This window comes from Coccinella septempunctata, chromosome 4 (genome assembly GCF_907165205.1).
Source record: "Coccinella septempunctata chromosome 4, icCocSept1.1, whole genome shotgun sequence".
Lineage (NCBI taxonomy): Eukaryota > Metazoa > Arthropoda > Insecta > Coleoptera > Coccinellidae > Coccinella > Coccinella septempunctata.
Window position 1 is genome coordinate 10,450,769 of NC_058192.1, and position 21,132 is coordinate 10,471,900.

Sequence of the window (21,132 nt, forward strand, 5' to 3'; positions counted from 1 at the left end):
CCATTTCAGCCGTTTGAATATGGATAGGAACACAGCGGATGTGCTATTGTTTCTCGCCAGAACATTCATTCATACTTTTTATTGTTTCAAGTATATTGTAAGACTTTCTTATCATCGAAAGCAAAGTTGGATGTGGTATAGATAGAGACTACTTTGATGGATCGTTATAGCAAAACAATGTTTTTATAAGTAGGTACTTTTTATACTCTTCTGTAAGTATCTTATATCTAATCTATTAATTTTTCGATAGTCACCGTAAGAGTAGTTTTTCTCTCAATAAAAATATCCGTAGATGGAAATGTGATACATATTCTGAAATAGCAACTCTTCTAGTTAAAAATTAGAAAATTTTACATGGTCGATGAAACCGTTCGGTTTTGACGAATTCTCAAGTGAAATTTGCAATTTTTGAAAAATCCCATTTCGGAGATGAAAATTTCAACCAAGTGAGATAGGCTTTCGAAATTGTTCGCATAGATTGAGCGTGTTAAAAAACCTATAATTCCATACCAAAATTCCGAATATCTGGCACTGTTTAGTAGAAAATAATTTTTTTTGTTTTTCTACTTTTCATTTTCGAGTTGACTTCGAAGAGCTCTCTGGAGTGCAATTCTCTATTGAATTATCAACTTTGGTTTTCTAGAATCTTCAAAACAAATTCTATGCACTCCATATCCGAAGACAGTAATAGAACATGATTTTTAGACAGAGTAGTCTAAAACAACTTGAAATATATTTTTTCGCACCGTTTTTAATAATTACCATAAATCATGTTAATATGTTTTTAATTGATTTAACTTTTATGTGATACACAATATAACTATATTGTTATATAACGCTAGCCACGTATGAACCACGAACTTCTAGTTAACAACAATGAAAGACTTATTGAAGAGTGTAAATTATTCGTTTACGTACAATTTGAAAAAAAAATATAAACAAACCAGCACCTGCATCCAAAATTCTTCGATTTCTCAGCTTTTTGACAGAAGAAATCCCTGATGTGTGTTTTTTTTTTCGATAAACAATTGAACCGAAATAGTGAATTTATTCAATAACATACACATAATTTTTGGATAGTCCACCCCCCTTATCCGCTAATTCGTTGGTAAATAGAGTAACATGACGCTAGCACCTTAACCACTATCCTATCACGTGAATCGAGAATGATTATGTTGAAATCTAGGACACGATAGGTGTATCTGATACGCAGTATATCGATTCCTAGACAATTTACGAAGTAACCCACCAAAGAAAACTTCACGACAATATTGACATTGTACGACGGCGTCGTTATCTGTTTCTCCGACGTTTTCTTGAATGAAATCTACACAGCAAACTTCGTTGAGTATCTGGAATTTCATTGAGGAGCGCGACCTACGAAAGAACCCATCCTGTTTGAATTCCGCGAGTCTATTAATAACGAGAAATATGTACTCATCATGCCTTTTTACGCACTGGATACAATGAAGATTCAATTTTATTTCATAAGTGATTCTCGTGATATTTAACAGAACCTGACGTTCGATTATCCACTGAAATGTTTCGAATTGAAACCGTTATTCTATATAGAGGGTTGGGATGAAAAATATGGAACCAAATAAGTATCTTTTAAAACAATAAGAACCATATTTAATTCACGAAATACAATGGAGCATAAAATACTCCTCACTTTTTTAATTAGACGGGACATCCTATATATTTTAGCAGACTTTAAAAGACCTTATTATTTCGAAATTCGTATGTAATAGATGCAGTAGAAATCGCTTGAAAAAACGTAAAATAAATCATTTTGAGTTGAGCAATAGGTGAATTTATTACTGAATAATTACATATATATAAGTACTCACCAATATTTTCATTTCTCTCTCCAAACCATTCACTGAATTATTATCAGTGGCATATTCTTATCTCTGTCTGAAAACAAAAACATAATTTGAGAAAATATTCTTTGTGAAGGATAAAAATGAATAGATATGTGTACAAATACGGAGAAGATGTCAATTGATGTTTTTTTTTAATCTGTTTGGATGAAAATTATAAGATTTTACCTAAATAGATAAAGTTTTTCGTAATAACTTTTCATTGAATAATATATCGATATGAATAAAATCAGGTTTAGTTTACAATGAAAGTATTATACAAATAGACCTCGAAATAGACTATCTGAAACTTAAATTTATAAAAATTTTATATTTATGAACAATAATTTTATTTATATTATTTATACAATCTCATCGACTTTTGACCACCCTGTACAGTATTGTCAACGAATATCGTAAAGCTATCAGCTACTAAGTTAATGAATTACACCTTCTATGTAAAATTGTAATGTGTATTCAAAAGGGGGTGTTCCTTCCTGAGGGAAAGGTCCTTTTTCGAAAACTCTAGTACTAGTAAGTAGTACACGAGTACTTCCTACGTAGTACTGAAAATTTCCGAGAAGTAATCGGACATCGCCAGTTATTTCTCAATTTCAATTTCCCATTCTTACAGCTGGAATCATTAAATAATGATATGGCATTATTTCATTAAGACTTATTATTTACGAACAGAAGGAAAGGAAGAACAAAGTTACGAACAACAAAGCCATTGTTTATTCCAACTGACTTCCTCGGTCTTATTCGTCGAATAAATCACTCGTATACAACGTGGTCTTCTTATTATTCACATAATTCAGCGTAGCAAACAGCTCGGTTCTATTGACATAATTTTCACTTGGTACGTGCGAGAAGAAAAATAATCCAGTATTGAGAAATATGGAAAAATATGAGCGGCGTACGTATTGGGGCTTTCAGAGGTGCAAAATCTGGTATCTTTCGCATACACTGCTCAAAAATAATTTGCGTACATGTAAGAATATTTAAAGTTAAAAACGATTTTGTATGTGTACCGATTTGTTAAATTAGGTGTCCACATACGGTTAACCTAAGAGAAAACACTAATTAAAACTGGAAGGGCGACAACATGGTAGAGAAATATAGAGTTGCTTCGAAAAATTCCCAAAAAGTTGGGTTCAGTTAAAACTTCGTCAAGACCGAAAGGTTGTGCCGAAATGGATGAAATTCTCAGATTTATTACTACAAGAGTTGCTCTTTCAGAATATGTATCACATTTAGATCTACGATAATTTTCCTGGAAGATAAACCACTCGCATAAGGTCCTTTTGTTTGCATAAAAAGTGAAGCACTTTTCCACACTCAATTTTAGTATTCGTTTGCTCATTGAATTTACACCAGTGTAGAGTGTGTTATACACTTGTATAAATCAAATCGAGTGTAGAAAAATGCTACACTTCTTATGCAAACGAAAGGACCTATAATGACCTTCGAAAACTTCCCAAAAAGTTGGGTTCAGTTAAAACTCCCTCAAGACCGAACGGTTGTGCCGAAATGGATGAAATTCTCAGATTTATCACTAAAAGAGTTACTCTTTCAGAATATGTCTCACATTTAGATTTACGATTATTTTTCTGGAAGAAAAACTACTCGAAAGTTGACCTTCAAAAATTCCCAAAAAGATTGGGTCAGTTGAAACTTCCTTAAGACCGATTTCTTTTTGGAATATCGATTATCCCTCCTAAAATAAGAAAAAGTTTTCTTCCAAACATATAGCTTATTTTAATATCAAAGATATTCCTATTTTATATCAACAAACACCTTATACAGAATTCCAAATATAAAATTATGCCCCCCTAAGCTTCCTCTCGAATATCACTTCAATTTTTGAGCAGTGTATTTCAAATATTTCGATATGACTGCGCGTTTTGAATGTCACTTTATGTGGGGCACTCAATAGAAATGACGAGGCGCAGAAAAGACGTTTATTTTATGCTGAACGAACCGTTAAATCATTTTAATTGACAGTGATATATACGAAACGGTGGTGGTCATTCACAATATTCTAACGATTCGGTCATTTAAGGGATTACCTTGGCTAAGGTTTCCCCCGGATTAATTTCGAAGGGAATTAATGGCATGCCAGGCCAGGTTATCCTTGAATTCAGATAAGAAGGGAGGAAATGGAGAGCTTCATCGTGGAGAGCACAAAAAGCTTGTTAGTCGGTGTATCATATCAAATTTACATCGATTAACGTCGTTATCGTTTTCCATCAACTACGATGGAAGGGTCCTGTATTTTCCATACGTTTTGATAGAAGACAGATGGATATTGCATATTTCATTTAAATGAAATAACTTGCGTTCAACTTTCATTGAGTTAGATTACAAGGATCTTAGGCGATTGGAAACATTCTTGAATCGAACTTGTAATGGGGTTGAACTTATTTCAGAAATATGAATAAATTAGGGTAGAGTCATTCGGGGCAACTGTGCGCACTTTTGCCTTTCAAGCAATACCCTGTTTCAAATGTTGAAGCTAGGAAAATTAAAACATATTAATAAGATAGAGAATTTTCTAATCTATAAGAAAACATCAAAAAGCAAACAAACAAAAACGTTTTCCTTCCGCAAAAAAGAATTTAATAGAGAAAGTCGGAGTGCGTTCACATGCCCCGTATTGCGGGTAAGTGTGCGCACCCTCACGGGGTAAGTGAACGCAGTGCTTAGTGAAACACACAATCAAAACAAATTACAAAATAATGATGTCATCAAAATGTTACAATATTAGAGAAATGCTGTTTATTGTCAATACAGAAGCGCCTTTTTACAAGCAGTGCATTATTGTTCGTGCCACAATTCTTGGTGAACACAACACTTGATACATTCCCCTGTTGGTGGCTCTTCATATTTTTCTAAACAAATAGGACAATATTGATCGAGTCTTAACCAAGAAAATCAACAATGTCATAATTTATTCCTCACTGAACTAATGCCCATATAATGAATCTATGCGCACACTTTCCCGCGCACACTTTCCCCAGTAAGCCAAAATTTGAATTGACGTTCTTATAGAGTTGAGCAGCTAAGAGAACCTAAAATTTTTTATTATATGTATATTTAGTTAGATTAATATGCCCATGATCGAATAAAATATTGTTTAACACTGAGGGACTCGGAACTTGGACCTGGCAGAATGTGCAGAGATGCTAAAAATTAACAAGAAAACTAGTGAATTTGATTGATTGCAAATAAAAAGTTGAAGAAACGTGGCACGGCGCACTCCTATGAAAAACTAATATGGCGATTCTGCGCCCTTGCTTCACCCAAATGAACCCCTCTTTCATACATTGCATAGTCGAGATATACGCACTGCGCACACTTACCCACTGCACTCAGTTACTCCGAATGACTCTAAGACTTTTAATATACCCATTTAATTTCCTATAAAAATTGAAATGATGTGGGCAATACGTGATGAAAATCTATAACTAGTCGCACCAAGCAGCATTAGGTGAGTTCAGTACCAGGATGGTAACTGACAGCCAACTGACATACCCATAACGCTAGTCTAGAACCTATAAATTTTCTATAAAGAGCTAAAGTGAATTTTTTTCCTGTTCGCCAGATTTGTTTCTGTACCGAGGGTATAGGTTTTCATTTCAGAAGATGTTCGAATAAATTTCAATTCGCCTATCTCCAAAACGATACTTTGAAGTCATATTTTTGTCAATCGATGGAGCCCATTAATTTTTAATGTGACACACTGTACATGACCGGACATTTTTGATCTCGCGTCCGTGGAATCGAATTGAAAGATCCTTCCAAGAATTGTTTACCATGTTTTTTCTTCGAAATTGTGAATCATTCCAAATATTATGGTAGGAGGTATCCTGTGCATCAAAAGCTGATTGAGGTTCATTGCAGTGCCGAAAAATATTTACATAGCCTATTTTTAACACATGTTGCCCGATTTCTATGGCTCCTCGTTGTTTTGATCCAATATAAGAGCGACTTTGATGACTTTCATCGCAATCCACATAGATAATAATTATTATTGTTGTTTACGTTTTACCGAATTTGATGATCGCTATTTGTGCGTAGGCGAGGATAAAAATAAAATTGTTTCGATATGATGTGTTTGTCGAGATATTCGACCTGGAAAAAAACAGGAATGGAATAAGTTTCCAAGACACAAATTGGACTGTGCTTCTTGAAAGTGAGGAATGATAATATTCTTGAAAAACTAGAGTATTTTTGAAAGTCCCAGATAAACAACAACTCTTCTGTCTCCGCTTTCTACTTGAAAATAACGGCAATGATATCAAGATGAACTTTTTGGGAATTACCGACGACTCTTTCAATGGGGGAATTTTTCAATACATGTGATAATCTATTTCCAATGAAATGATGTAAAATACGCAGCCTTTTCATTCGAGTGGTCATAATTGAAATTTCCTTCCTAGTTGTGTTTCTGAGCACACAACAGTTGCCAAAACGATAAAAAATATCATCTAGAAACGCATCCGTCAAACTGCAACGAAAGACCATCAATCTTCGTCCAAGAAAACACCTCGACTTCTCAATGACCCAAATTCACGAGTCGTAATTTTTTTCGAATCGTCGATATATCTATTTCTGCATCTCACGTGTCTGCGATGACTACTAAAATGCACGCACCTTGAGCTACAACGATCAATCATTCACAACGAACTTACCGATCATGTGAGATCATGATCTTGCATACTTGGATCACTAAAAATAAATTAGAGTGCCAGTAAACAACCTACAGATCATCGGTTCGGTGACGAAATTTTCACTAGGGCCGGCAAAAACAAATCGATATCTCGGAAACATCGATATTTGATTGCATCGATAACATGTACGAGGATGTATTGATATCTAGTTAGCCTAGACCAGTTCCATGCATAAAAAAAATATTGTGTTACCATAGCAACCAACAACGTGAAGTTTGAGATCAAAAAATTAAACTAGAGTCACGAAATAAATGAAAAGAAAGAAGATGTCCACCGAAATTGTGAAAATCGAAAAATTTTAGTATCGAGCCATCATACCTGTAGTAGAATTTACGAGGATGTATTGATATCTAGTTAGCCTAGACCAGTTCCATGCATAAAGAAAATATTGCGTTACCATAGCAACGAAACTCATTAGAAGTGTCAGTGTGAAGTTTGAGGTCAAAAAAGTAAACCAGAGTTACGCAATAAATTAAAAGAAAGGAGATGTCCACTGCTATTGTGAAAATCGAAAAATATCATCAAGTACCTATATTCAAAAGGGTTGAGAGGTAAACAGATTTACGAAGATATGCTTAATACCCTTGGTGATCAATGTCCTTCGTATGCGACCGTGAAAAATTGGACTGCAAGCTTCACAAGAGTAAATTTTCCATTGAAGATGATGACCGATCAGGAAGGCCAGTTTCTGTGTCAGTCCCCGAAAATATCGATGCTGTTCATGACATGATTTTATCAGACCGTCGAATTGGGCTAAAACGGATACCTGAAGCACTGAATATTTCATACGAACGCGTTCATCATATACCTAGTTCACGTCAATTTGGACATGAGAAAAAATGCTGCAAAATGGATCCCCAAATGTTTGAATGTTGACCAAAAGCGTGCAAGGGTAGAAGCATCGCGTTCGATCTGTGCTCGATTTGAAAACGATGTAGACTTCTTAAACCGAATTGTTACTATGGATGAAACTTGGGTACATTTCTACGATCCAGAAACAAAGCAACAATCGATGAAATGGCGACACTCTGGTTCTCCAAGACCTAAGAAGTTTCGTGTCCAAAAATCTGCCGGAAAAGTTCTTGCTTCAGTTTTTTGGGATTGCCATGGAGTAATCATGATTGATTTTTTGGAAAGTCTTCGATTTCACTTTTCACTTTAGTCATTCTTCAGCTGTCACGATGACAGAGTACTTTTAAGCAATTCCTCTTCGTGATTTCCAGTAAGTGATTCACCATGTATCGACGAAAACATATCGATATCTTTGGGATATAGCCATCCCTGAGTATGCTCCAGGAAAGCAATTTAACGATGCAAACAGGCCATTTTATTTGCCTATTCACCGCACACGCTGTTCTCAGATATTCAAAACGAGAATTCTAGGAATGCATTTTATGACGTATTACTCACATGACAGTTATGACCGATTTAAATATTTGTATGACGAATAAACATGAGTTAAATTCAACAACAAACTAATATCATTAACGCTCGTATATGTCGAATCAACGAATTGGAGGCTATAATGACATGATTTATTGTTTATTATTGTTCTAAATTTTGATTACCTCTATTGCCAAGTTCATAATCATCGGGACAGAAAGCTTCATTGATGGGATATGTACTACTCGATGTAATCATCAAGTATTTTACTAATTCATTTCAAAGATGCATTATTTCAATTCATGAATCAGAAATGGGTGACAAGATATCAGCCCTCAAATGTTTTTCGCAACTATTCATTGTTATAGAGTTTAGGTAAAGTCTTTTTCCTTTTTTATATTTGTAGGTACTTATTAATTATTATAATTTTATTCATTTTTAATTTTGAATGACTGTCGCATTATATTTAAAATAGGTAAACACAATGTGGAACCTTCCATTTAGAATAAAAAATAAACATATTTCTGTCATAAAAAGATTATAATATTCGCATCTGATAAAAATTAGATGCCAAAAGACGAGAGAGTATTAGGAACATAAAATTTAACAGACATGTGCAAAATCACAAAAAATTTTGAACTGAATTTACCTTGGCGTATGTATATCTGCCAGTAGAAAAAAGAAAGAACAAGTGTAATAACTAAACACGTAACAATGGTCCCCAAACAACTCCATCGACAGTAATAAAACGTGTCATGTTCAAAATTAAATCTGGATCATATAATTAAGAACAATTAAACAAGAAGGACAACTTCAAAATCGAGGTGAGCTTGATGTGGAAACAAAACATGGTAAAATTCGGTGGACATAAAAAGAATTGGACAAACCGTTAAGATCAGGAAATTTTGAGGCATTATCAAGAAACTTTCCACGATGGTGTTGATCAGAAACATATTCAAATTGTCAATTTGGATTTGGATCGTCGGAATATTTATTTATAAAGTTTCCTAGAGCTTCATTATTCAAACGGAAATGAATGCATCCGCTTCATAGACGAAACAGGTGAATATAAAAATAATTATAGAATCGTAATGGGCAGTTTATAAGATACGATATCCGAGCTGAATGAGCATAAGGGCATTTGAGGCTTTAATGATTATCATCACTTTCGTTCTTCTTAATGGACTGGATAATGAACGTTGGAATTTAACGAGTTTATTAAACTTTTCAGAATCGACGAGATAGAAAATTTCACCCAGTAAAATATTTCGAGAATATTCATTTTTTAGGCTCTTTTCCTCAATTCCAACTATGTAATTCGAAAATTTTCACTCATCATAGAAACGAGGATAATTAGTATGTACAATACATACCCAATATAAAAGTTATGAGCACAAATCTAACACTCCAGCGAAAGAGTTTCATTAACATCTTCGAAAAATTACTACAGATTAATAAAGAACACCTAAGATATTCTTTGTGTTACAATACCACTCAAATCTGTTCATCTACTCCAGACTGAGAAATGGTAATAAATTAACGTTTCTAGCAAAATTGCATCGAATCCAAATTCTTCTGACAACATTCCTCCCTTGCCAAGTCACCATTCAGAATTTTCACCTGTTGTTTTGATACAATGTACACGTCTCAAATTTCTGTAAGCATATCATGTTACGTAACACAATGAAAAAAAAATTCCTAAAACTGAATTCAGCTATATACGTCAGGAAAAATCAAGGTAACCTGAAGTGATTACCAATTGCTACTGTTCCAAATGGCACGACAAAATTGCCCCATTCGATGAAGCCTTCAGGAAAGTTGGGAGCACAAGTGGGGGAAAAAAACTACCCTCCCCTTAACTTGAAAACAACTTGGAGATATAAAATTGCAGAATAAGCTCCATTTCTCTGGGAAACTGTGGTTTATAAATTTTTATTGAAAATAAAATAGGTTTCAACACAGATCCCAGGCAGTCACAAATCGAAATGAAAAAAAAATCGTAAAACAGGAGTCCTGAGGGAAATCAGTGATAGAGGACCACCCTCATATCCGCAAGGGGATGAAAATGACTGACGTCTAATTGGAATTTATAGAGCAACCAGGACACAACGCCCTCGGCTGGGAAAAAAAACAGCTCAGCTCTCCCACACATTCTAGCCTCTCTGTCAAGGAGGCGAAAATCTAATTTTCATCACAATAGACCACCAATTTCTTCCAATTGCACTTCGGTAACCTACGCATCATGTCTAGGACGTGCTGATTTTCTCCATAAATTGATCGTTAAACACACTGTTGATCATTTTATTATTTATTGGTTTTGTCGCCTCTGTAGCAGCGCAAGAATTGAATCGAATGGAGATTTATGACTAGTTCAAAATACAACAAGTGTTATTCCGTATTGATATCTCTGAGGATGCTTGTATGACGACCTTTCAGATAAAAGGAGAATGCAGTGAAATCTATTAAATTCCATTTAAGCAGTGATATATTTCTCTTGATTTATAATCTAAGTAGTGGGCAGAGTGAAAAAGGAATGGTTTTATTTCACACAAAAACACTAAAATAATTCAGTGAATTTCTATACAGTGTGAAAATTTCAACAGCAGATTCTTGAGGTTAAAAGAAACACTTTTTATATATACCATTTTGTCCGATTTGGCCCTGATAAAAAGATATAGCCAATTTTCATAATGAGCTGTACCACACCTGGAAAAACACAATTACCTTCAGAATAACTAGCTAAATCTGTGACACTACACATCTGTGGTCCCAAAAAGAGTTGCATTCGGTTTAAGTACCCAATTTTTCGAATTTCACTAATATTTTTTATTACTCGAAAATTGGGCATTATACGAGAAAAACTGAAGAATACTTTCATTTTAAAAAACGTTCAATTATTCATTAGATAGCGTCCAACTTAGTTTCAATAGTTGGATTCTTTGAATTTTTGGTATTTTTATGGAAGGTAATGGTCATAATGGAAAAACTGGAAGACGTGGGTGATATCTTGTGTTCGAAAAAGATTAATCGAATGAATGAAAAACAATATTCCGAAATTCATTTCATTCGATAAAACCGTTTGTAAGAACTAAAAATTTTTTTATGGTTTTTCAACAGCCTGTATCTTTTTAACAGAGCCGACTCTGAAAAAATGGTAAAGGAAAAAAGTGTTTCTTTTGACCTTAAGAATCTTTTGTCAATCATATCTCGAAAAGCGTTTCAGATAAATGTATCATTTTTTTATGAATTCCCAAAGAGTCTTCTGTCTTTAGCCGTCCACTACACAGCTGGTCCAAAATACACTGCGATTCTTCGAAAATTATCATTGAAAAAAGTGAATGAGTCCATTCTTTGATATTTTAGGTTTAAAAATGAGTTTAGCTGAAATCTCGTGAATGGTCATGGAACATGTCCCAAGTTTAAACTTAAACTGATAATGGATGTAATAACCTTATGTAGTGGACAACAATAATGCAAGTTCATCTACTCAAGGCACGTGTAGCGAATTTGACGCCCATAACAATCATCATTATGCGAATGCATCAGCGATAATTGACCGTATTTTTGTGATTGTTGTCATTTTGTTCAGATAGGAAGTGAAATCGTCAGCACATCGATGAAATTCAGGAGTGCATTTTTTTTTCGTAAGATAGGAGAGCTATCCTTTAGTGGGCATGGATTATATCGCCAAAAACCATCTCCAAAGCTTCCAAAAAAAAACACTAGACTGTATAACCATTTTGAAATATAAATTGACCAGTTCAGAAAATTTTCCATTGGAAAAATTCCAGTTGGACTTCAGGTTTATAAGTCATTGTGGGAAATTTTACTTTACTCATTTAATTATTTATGATAGCCATGGTTTTCGGAATGAACCAATTTCTTAGGTTCCCTCATGTCGTGTGTCCAACTTTGCATCTCAACATAAATATCCCCTTTATTTTTAGCGACACGGAAGGCATCCTAGAATAATTGTAATTACCTGATTTAATTGACCGTGAAAACATACTAGGTACTGAAATGGACCCAGAAAATATACAAACGATGTTAGATAAACAAACATAAATAATCACAATAATGACCGGATATTTTGGTCCCCAATTTTTATCACCAGGAAATACGACAGGAATATGCATTTTTGTTTGATATATGGATAAAAAGATGCAAGATTAGATAAGGGGCATTTTGTATTTGATCGTATAATTTGATGTGGATTATTCATTAGGTATGTTCAATTTCGGTTTCAATTTAAAGCTCATTTACTACAGCGGAATAATTTTTATTGATACATAAATAATAACACTCTCTGGCAGGGGAAAATAACAAGATAACAATGAAAAAATGCCAAGTCAAGGTGAATTATGTACAGGATGTATTTGAAGACTTTTTTTAACTGATCAAAATAGAGCGTTTCACCAAAAATCACCTAATACAAAACTTTGAAGATAACAAAGTTGAAAAAAAAATTGAAAATGATTACTGAGATAGATCAAACTTTATTTTAAAACTTAAATATTACTCCATTAATGTACTCTCCTTTTGTCCAACCCAAAGGTTACTTCAGAAGATCAATAAAATTACAATTCATAAAATGTAAACCGGATCTAACAATCACCTGATCTTATGTGGGTCGTCAACTAGATGACATAGGGCCTTTGAGCCATTTAATCAAAAAAATCATTTGTGACCATTCAAGAACAAATTTTTCCCCTTTTTCCTCGTTTCAAAGTGGACATATTCATTATTCAGATATTCTGTTTTCCAATAAATAAACTTGTCGCATAGCGAGGTTGAAAAATAGTTAGCTGACCGTTGTCAAGGTCAACAGCTTCTAGAGAGTTTAAACCAATATCCACATTCTATGTGTAGGAATTGCAAATGCTTATCGTTCTCAAATTAAATCGATGGGTAAAGGAAGGATCGATGAAGCGATTTTACGTGTTTGCAACAGATTCATTATTCATGTTATGTTTACATAAAAGGAAGTCTATGCGTTCAGGATAATATGTAATATTTTGGAGTATTCTTTTAGAGCTTTCCTTCAAGAAAGTCTCAAATGACCTCTTTTATGTTGACACAACTTTATTTCTGGTTGTGGAAATACTTGAGTGATATTGAAATTAGGATATAATATATAGCTGTGTTGAATTTGGTTTACAATACCTAGAAAAATTATAAATGTGTTCTCCAATAAACTGTGTTTTGAGTTTTGTATTTATATCTGATGAGGTCTTTTCTGGCGAGAATCGAGAATCCATCATAATAATAACAAATTGCCAGCGATTGCACCTGAAGAAATATTTACGGTATTTTCCAAGGTTATTCGGTCGCGGGAATAAACAAATGATATATCTGTTCATCATGATAATTGTTGTTTACGTCCCTAGCGGTATTTTTGCATGCTTTGAACGTTCATAATTGCACATTTGCGGCACTTTGAACGAGCCTAATTTTTCTTGTTCGGCACAGGATAATTAGGCTGACGGCAGTGCTTCATTAGTTATTTGAAGCAATGACAGTTTTATCCTTGAGTGAAGCTCAACACGCCTGATGCTTTAACCCATTTGTACTACCGCATAGTGGGCATGTAAACAAAACAACATACAGGGTGCAACTTTCACTTTTACATCAATATTAACAGTAGTATACTGAGTCACATAGAAAAAAACACTCAGTATTAAAGGATTTTATTACAACAATTTTGTTAACATATTAGAGTCGGATTATAGTTTTTCATCAATGTGTTGAATCTTCTTCGAACACAAAATTCCACCCAAATCTTCCAGTTCCTTCATTATGACTATTGCATACAATAAAATTCCAAGAATTCAAAGAACCCAACTCTTAACACTATCTTGAACGATCACTATAAATTCTTGATAATTTGGAAAGTCGAAACTACATACAGGGTGTCTGTAAACAAATGCGAAGGACTTAGGGAGATGATTACTCTATGAAAATAAGCAGGGGCAGTTCCTATACATTTTTTTCGAAATCGACCTCCCTTCCAAGATACAGCCTTTGGAAGGCGATGACGAGTTGACGGTTTTTAATTTTTTTTTACGGGTTCTAAGAAACGCTGAGTCATAAAACTATACATAATATGAAGCACTAAGTAGATGTTACTCACACAATTTTTTTAAGACCTCATAACTTTATAATTAGGGGTTGAAAATAACAATCCAAATGATTTTTCTTCAAAAATTGTTTTCGTGGGATAGATTTTCAAAAAATAAAATTATCTTATGGTTTCCCATTAAATTCTGGAGAAAAAAAGTCTTTCAATTTCGATTTATTCCGAGAAAACCATCGACTGTATCGAAATTTTGCAAGAAAATTTTTTTTCTCCAGACTTGAATGGAAAACCATGAGAGAATTCTATTTTTCGAAAATCTATTCCACGAAGGAAAATCATAAGGGGTTGTTATTTTCAAACCTTAATAAAAAAATTATTATGAAATCCAAAATAATTGTATGAGTAACATATACTTAGTGCTTCATATTATGTATAGTTTTTTGACCCAGTGTTTCTTAAAACCCGTAAAAAAAAATCAAAATCTGTCAACTCGTCATCGCCTTCCAAAGGCTGTATCTTGGAAGGGAGGTCGATTTCGAAAAAAATTCATAGGAACTACCCCTGCTTATTTTCATCGAGGAATCATCTCCCTAAGTCCTTCTCATTTGTTTACAGACACCCTGTATATGTACAGGGTGGGCAAACTATAGTAGCTAGAAGAAAACGGATGACACATTTCCGAGCCCATTTTCGGAGAATGGTGAAAACCGCAGCCTCCTACGATACTTCGTTTTTGAGTTTGACAATTTCGTAAAGTTCTCATAACTTTTTTGTCTTTGAACTTACAAATTTGAAACTTGAAACTTCTACAGGCACTTTTTTATGTAGGATCCACTGATGAGCTCAAAATATTGTTTCATTTTTCAGTGGATTCTACGTATGAAAGTGCCTAAGAAGGTTTAAATTTCAGATCCGTAACTTCAAAGACAAAAAAGTTATGAGAACTTTTCGGAATCGTCAAACTCTCAATTTTTGTTTATAACTCGAAATCTAAAAATGATAGGCTGATTCTGTTTTCAGATGTGTCATCCGTTTTCTCTTCAAGCTGCTTTAGTTCTCGAGATCCCCTCAGTAGACAACGAATTTTGCCCACCCTGTACAAGTCGAAGACCTGTAAAAAATTTCTAATGGTTTCATTAGTCCTGGGAGCCCAGTTTTCTATATTTTGGTATTTTTAGACAGTCGATCTACATGAACATCTCTTCTCTCAAATCTTGAAACCCACCTTCTTCACTCTTTTTTACCGAAACGGCGGAAATCTTAATGGACCCATTATCCTTCGATCTCGCGAAACCTCCAGCTTCCGGTATACGTATCCGCCTCCGCCTGGTTTCCCCCAACGCAAAGGTCGACTCGTCGTTTGACAGACGGCATGGCATGACTAACCGATGACTAACTTATTGTTTTCCTTCTTAAATGGCAATCCGCGGAATTCTCTAGGTGTCGTTCCTTCTCACAAGGTATGTGGGCATTGTTAAAGCGACCGAAAAAGGAGAGGTAAACAATGGATTAGGATCGAAATGATACCAGAGGAATTTGCACGAATACGTGACTGCCCGATCGTACTTCTGAAGGACGCGAAGAAATAAACGTAATCGCAACGACAGTGAATCAGGTGACTGGCAGCTACCACGAGATTCAGACACGAATGCAAGAAATAGGCTGTACGACAAATCTCATTGACGTTTACAAGGTTCATCCTACCCGTAAGATGAACCGATCACGATAAACCAACTCCCTGTACGGTTCGTGATCGATTCTATTCTGAACTGTTGTTCGGAATCAGTTATGGATTTATAGTTCGGTATCAGTTCCCAACTGTATTACAACAGTTCGGGATCGATTTTGAACAGCAATTAGTACATCGGGAACACCGGTGTTGGTGTTGCTGCCAAGACCAAGAACATGTCGTGATGGTAGAAAGAATGGCCCAATGCTGAGCGGGAATAAATCTACAAAAAGACAAAAAAAAATGGTGCGAACAGACTTATACTTTCTCAGGCCTAATTGTGACTGAAAAGAGTCTCCATTATAACTGTGTACCAAAGACCTCCACTGTGATCTGTCTAACGCTAGTTGTTCCCAATTATGATTAGCATTAACTGGTTTTAGGGGTTGATATAGTATATCCTTAAACCGCTTATACTGGCCTCCTGGTTTTCGGGCTCCCTCTGTGAATTCACCACACAGAGCTATTTTCGGGAGTCTTGTGTCTTGCATCCTCAGAATGTGGCCGCTCCATCAGAGTGGGGCCCTCGTTGCTTGAGTCTCAATTGTTGTACAACTCGCGCGTTGCAAGACTTCTGCATTCGAAACATTGTGGAACCATATGATGTGCATTATTTGTCTTAGATGACGTTGTTGCGTTTGTTCAAGCTGTTTAATATGTCGTCTGTAGGGCGTCCAACTTTCGCTTCCGTATAGAAGCGTTGGGAGGACCACTGCTCTGTAAACAGCTGTCTTATGGTGGTATTCTGTTTTCATCTGTAAGTCAATCTGTAACTTTTCATGAACTCCTGGACGTTTTTAGTCATCTGTAGCTTACAGAAATCCGTAACTTTTTACGATAAGTAGTTCAAACTTAACACTGTGATGAAGATAGTTGCAGGAAAATTTCCAGAATTGCATTATTTACGAACCTATCTGACCGATCGTTCGTACTCTACAGATTTGTAACTTACAGATGAAAAGCAGAATACAACCATTAGTCTTCAGATTGAGGTCGTGATTTTGAAACACTCTGTCCTTTAGCTTCCAGTATGCCAGTGATGCCGAATTGATACGGTTGTGTATTTCCGTGTCTAGGTTAGCCCTAGTATTTATGAAGCTTCCCAAGTATTTGAACTGCTCGACCTGTTCTAGAGTTTCATTCTTCAGGCTAATATATGTTTGAAGGCTTTTTGAGGGACTTACCAGGATTTTGGTTTTGTCGATATTGAGTCTAAGACCTAAAGCTTCGTATATATGTTTATAGGTGTCCCACATTATCTGTAGATCCTCTGAGGAGCTACTAGCGATAAGTTCGCAGTCGTCTGCATATTGAAGTTCCGTGATAAACTTTGTACGGGTTTTTGCTCTGATGAGCTTCAAGTTGAATAGGCCTCCATAAAATCTTAATCTCATTCCAGCACCTCTTACAGGCATACTCATGTCAGCAATTATCGAGACAGCTATGGTGAAAACATAGAACAGTAAAGGCGCTAACACGCATCCTTGATTCATTCCAGACTTTGAATGGTCGGTTGTAGAGAGATTATGCTGTATTCTAGCGGTGTTGTTGGTATGGATGCTCTTGCACACTGCTAAGAATTTTTCTGGTACTCCTTGGCGTCCCATGATTTTCCATAGCGCTCTCCGATTCACCGAGTCGAAGGCCTTACTTAAATCGATGTAGGCTGTATAGATCCTTGATTGTTTTTCACGGGCCTTCCCTTGCAGCTGTCGCAGTGTGAAAATTAGGTCCACCGTACCTCAATTCCGTCGAAGAATGGCCCAATACCCTGTATAATGGTGCAAAGGAACTGTTTGAAAGCTCTCGTGAACCAGTTCGTTAGCTTTGGAAGGTTTGTTCGTCACTTCGATTCTACCATCATAAAGAAATTGGAACATCGTTGGGGCGTTTTGCTTTTTTATAATTCCATCTATTCCACATATCATTAAAGGAACTAATTATAATCTTGGCTGTCGCATTCTCTGCGCTACGCCCCATTGAAGAAAAGTGCAAAAATAGGTGGTCATTTAAATTGAAACGTATCATCCCACGGTATAGGACAGCGATTCTAGAATCGTCAAATGATTCATCCGGATCTATTTCTAAGGTAGCAACGTAGTTCTGATTCCACGATGGTCGATGAAAAGGAGACACCGTTAACGGTGACAAATTGTTATGTTTTCATTAACATCTGTTGGTTACGATCGTGCAGAATCAACTGGCCGAAGGTCACTGTATAATGAGTTCGTAAATTTATCTGTTTTCGATTATGGTCCGGGCAAGATTTTTATATTTTTCGGCGAGGTGCGGTGGCTGTTTTCTCACACTGAATCACGGTGAACCTTCGACAATCAGTGGGTAGATTTCCTGTTTTCCATCCATTTCACCAAGTAAACTATGGAATGGGGTAGGGTTGCATAGTGTCTGGGGTAATGCTCGATAGGGGCAAAAGCCAAAGAGAGTGAGTTCGAAAAGCGGTTGCATCCAGTTTGTTTACGTGACAAATGTTACATAGCAAGGATGTCATCCGAATCAAATGACTGCGTCCCACTTCGCGGCAAGCTGTCTGTAAATAGAAGGTTCGTTTAGTGTGTAGACTGTAGACGAAGATTTCGATTTAAATAGACTGATCGCCGATTGACCCGAGTCGCAAGGGTTTTTTAGATCTCCCTAGCTGAATTAGACAGCCAATTTCATAGAGTTTTCATATCTAAACTCCATTCACATTTATTTTAGCAGTCGGTTGGCCATGAAATAATTTTCTCAAGTTTTTGTAACTAGAACGGATTAAGGTTGGCACTCATGAAATGTCGTTAATGTCATAACGCCGTTGCCACAACAATAGATAACATCTGAATCTAAACGACTTGAATTTCAGCTGAATATTTCCACAATCATAAAGATTGTGAATGAAGAGGATGACAAAGAATTTCCTTCTATTGGGAGACCCAAAAAAGTGGTGGCATTTGAGAATTTTATGTTTGAGTGAATTAATGCGAAAAGTTTACTACAGGATTTTCGATGAATGTCATCGTAGAATAAGTTCCCGAAAATTGATTTTTCTCTTCTTCGTTTGACTTGTCCTATACATTGTAAATGTCTTAAGGTACCAATAAATACCTAATTATTATTATTATATCAATGTATTAAGATGAACAGCCACAAATACGCGCCAGTTGTCCTGTTAATTGTTGCCTTGAAACTTACTTTAATTTCTTTTACTTACATTTATGCAAGATGATTTTTGTTGAAGAATTTAACATTCTTGTAATTATCTGTTAATTCCTTCGGGAGATACCCATTCCCAACCACTGCATCATATGCCTTTCATCTTCGGGTCAATATTTTTGAAATCTACAACTGATGGTTCGTATTCAAACTTTAGCCAAAGAAGATAACGAACATTAACTTTCCTCAAGCTAGTGCATATTATGATATTATACTGATCTCTTGTATTTTCCATGCAAATAACTGGATTTGGTATGCCTTCAATCAGTTTGTATAAACTTGAATTATGTTCGTCACATATTTTCCGAAGAGATTCGACATTAAAATACGTAATAACAAAACTTTTACGTAGGTCGGGCAACATAGCGTTGATTTAAAACCCAAAAATGTTTTGACAAGCGTCATAACCCCACATTTTCGTACTATACAGAGTGAAATGTGTCAAATTTCCGTGGCCAACCGAGTGCTAAAATAAAAGTGAATGGAGTATAGTAACATAATGGTTATATCTAATGAGCGATCAACAAAATTCTTCATCAATTAGGACGAGCAGACTATGGAATTTGGACAATTGAAGTTTTGCTTTAGATTTGAAGGAAAACGTTAATTCTTTTAGATTAACGAACTGCTTTCAAAATAAATCTTTCATTTCACTCTTTGGTGGTCTTTCGAAACATTCCCGAAAAAATAGTCATCATTTAGGTTCCTCAATCAGAGGCATCCCTCAGAAGAGACATATCGAGCGGTAACCATTCAAAGCAAGACTTTCCCCGTAATTGGCAATCTCATATGTTGCGTAACAACTTCAAGGGGGAGCACCAGCGCCCAAATAATTTTCCTGATGAACAGAGGATCCCACACGATGATCTAATGATGACTTCCGCCTCCCCCAGTACATGAATAAGAATTGCATTCGTAGTTTTTCATTCATCACGCAGCTCGTGGGTGACATCTTTCAAGAGAGCACGAGATTGATATTCCAGATGTCATTCTGGTTATTGTAGTTACCCATCGCGTGCTACACATTATAATGTTCTACCGTTTGAATACTTTCTTCCAAAGTTATGAGTTTGAAATGATCAGAAATAAATGTAATAGGACATGCCCTCATTCGAATTCACAGCTGGCAACTGAAGGTTATGTTATAAAATTATAATTCTATTTGGCTTTTGGCCCCAGTTGAAGAGTCTCTCCCGTGATTTTTAGATAAACGAGTAACACTCCAAGAGTCACTCGTCTGACACTCAAAGAATTATAGTTGGGTTTATACACTGCGCAAAAAATTAACGCACATTCTGAAAATCTCAATTTTAATGGAAGTTAACTCTACATTGACTTTATAACTTATTTTTTATGTTCTCTCGGGAAGGTTTTGAACGAAACAAGACACATTAAATGGAAGAAAAATTCAGGATTTCACCGAATCTTATGTGAAAGAAGAGAAATGAACAATTTTCAAAATACTGAAATGCTGATAAGTGATTTAATACTTGGTATTTCCACCCCTTGCGTTAATTACAGCTCGGCAACGACGGTTCATACTCAAAATGAGTGATCTTAAAATGTTCTGATATAATACATACTTCCCAGATTTCTCCGAGTTGGATTCCCAAGTCATTAAGAGTAGCTGGATGATTTTCTGAACTTCTCAGCCTTCTATTGAGGTATCGATTGAAATTTATTTTGGGAGGATTTTGCATCTCTTCATAAACTTTTTAGGGTTTTCACTCCCAATCTCTGAAACAAAATCAATTAAAAATGAAATCAACGATTTGCTCCTGCGTAAATTAATTACGCAGGAGCAAATCGTTGATTTCATTTTTAATTGATTTTGTTTCAGAGATTGGGAGTGAAAACCCTAAAAAGTTTATGAAGAGATTCTATTGAGGTAGTCCCAAACCTGCTCAATCGAATTGAGATCTGGACTTCTTGCTGGCCATTCCATTCGAGAGACTTCAACCTCTTCAAGGTACTCCTGAACGATGCGCGCACGATGGGGTCTGGCATTATCGTCCATAAAAATGAAATTTTCACCAGTGTATGAGGCAAATGGCACTACATGCTCTTCAAGAATGTTCCTTATATACTTATCAGCATTCATAGCTCCATTATCAACGACCACTAGGTCTGTACGAGCAG

The 21,132-nt window shown here is 35.6% G+C and overlaps 1 protein-coding gene across 1 annotated transcript in view; it reads right to left on the reverse strand.

Annotated features, from left to right (window-relative positions):
* The window catches only part of LOC123310848, a 73,064-nt gene that overhangs the window by 28,999 nt on the left and 22,933 nt on the right, over positions 1-21,132 (reverse strand). The window contains exon 3 of the mRNA XM_044894528.1: positions 1,851-1,917. The gene's annotated coding sequence lies outside the window, so the exon portion shown is untranslated. The remainder of the gene's footprint in view (positions 1-1,850; positions 1,918-21,132) is intronic.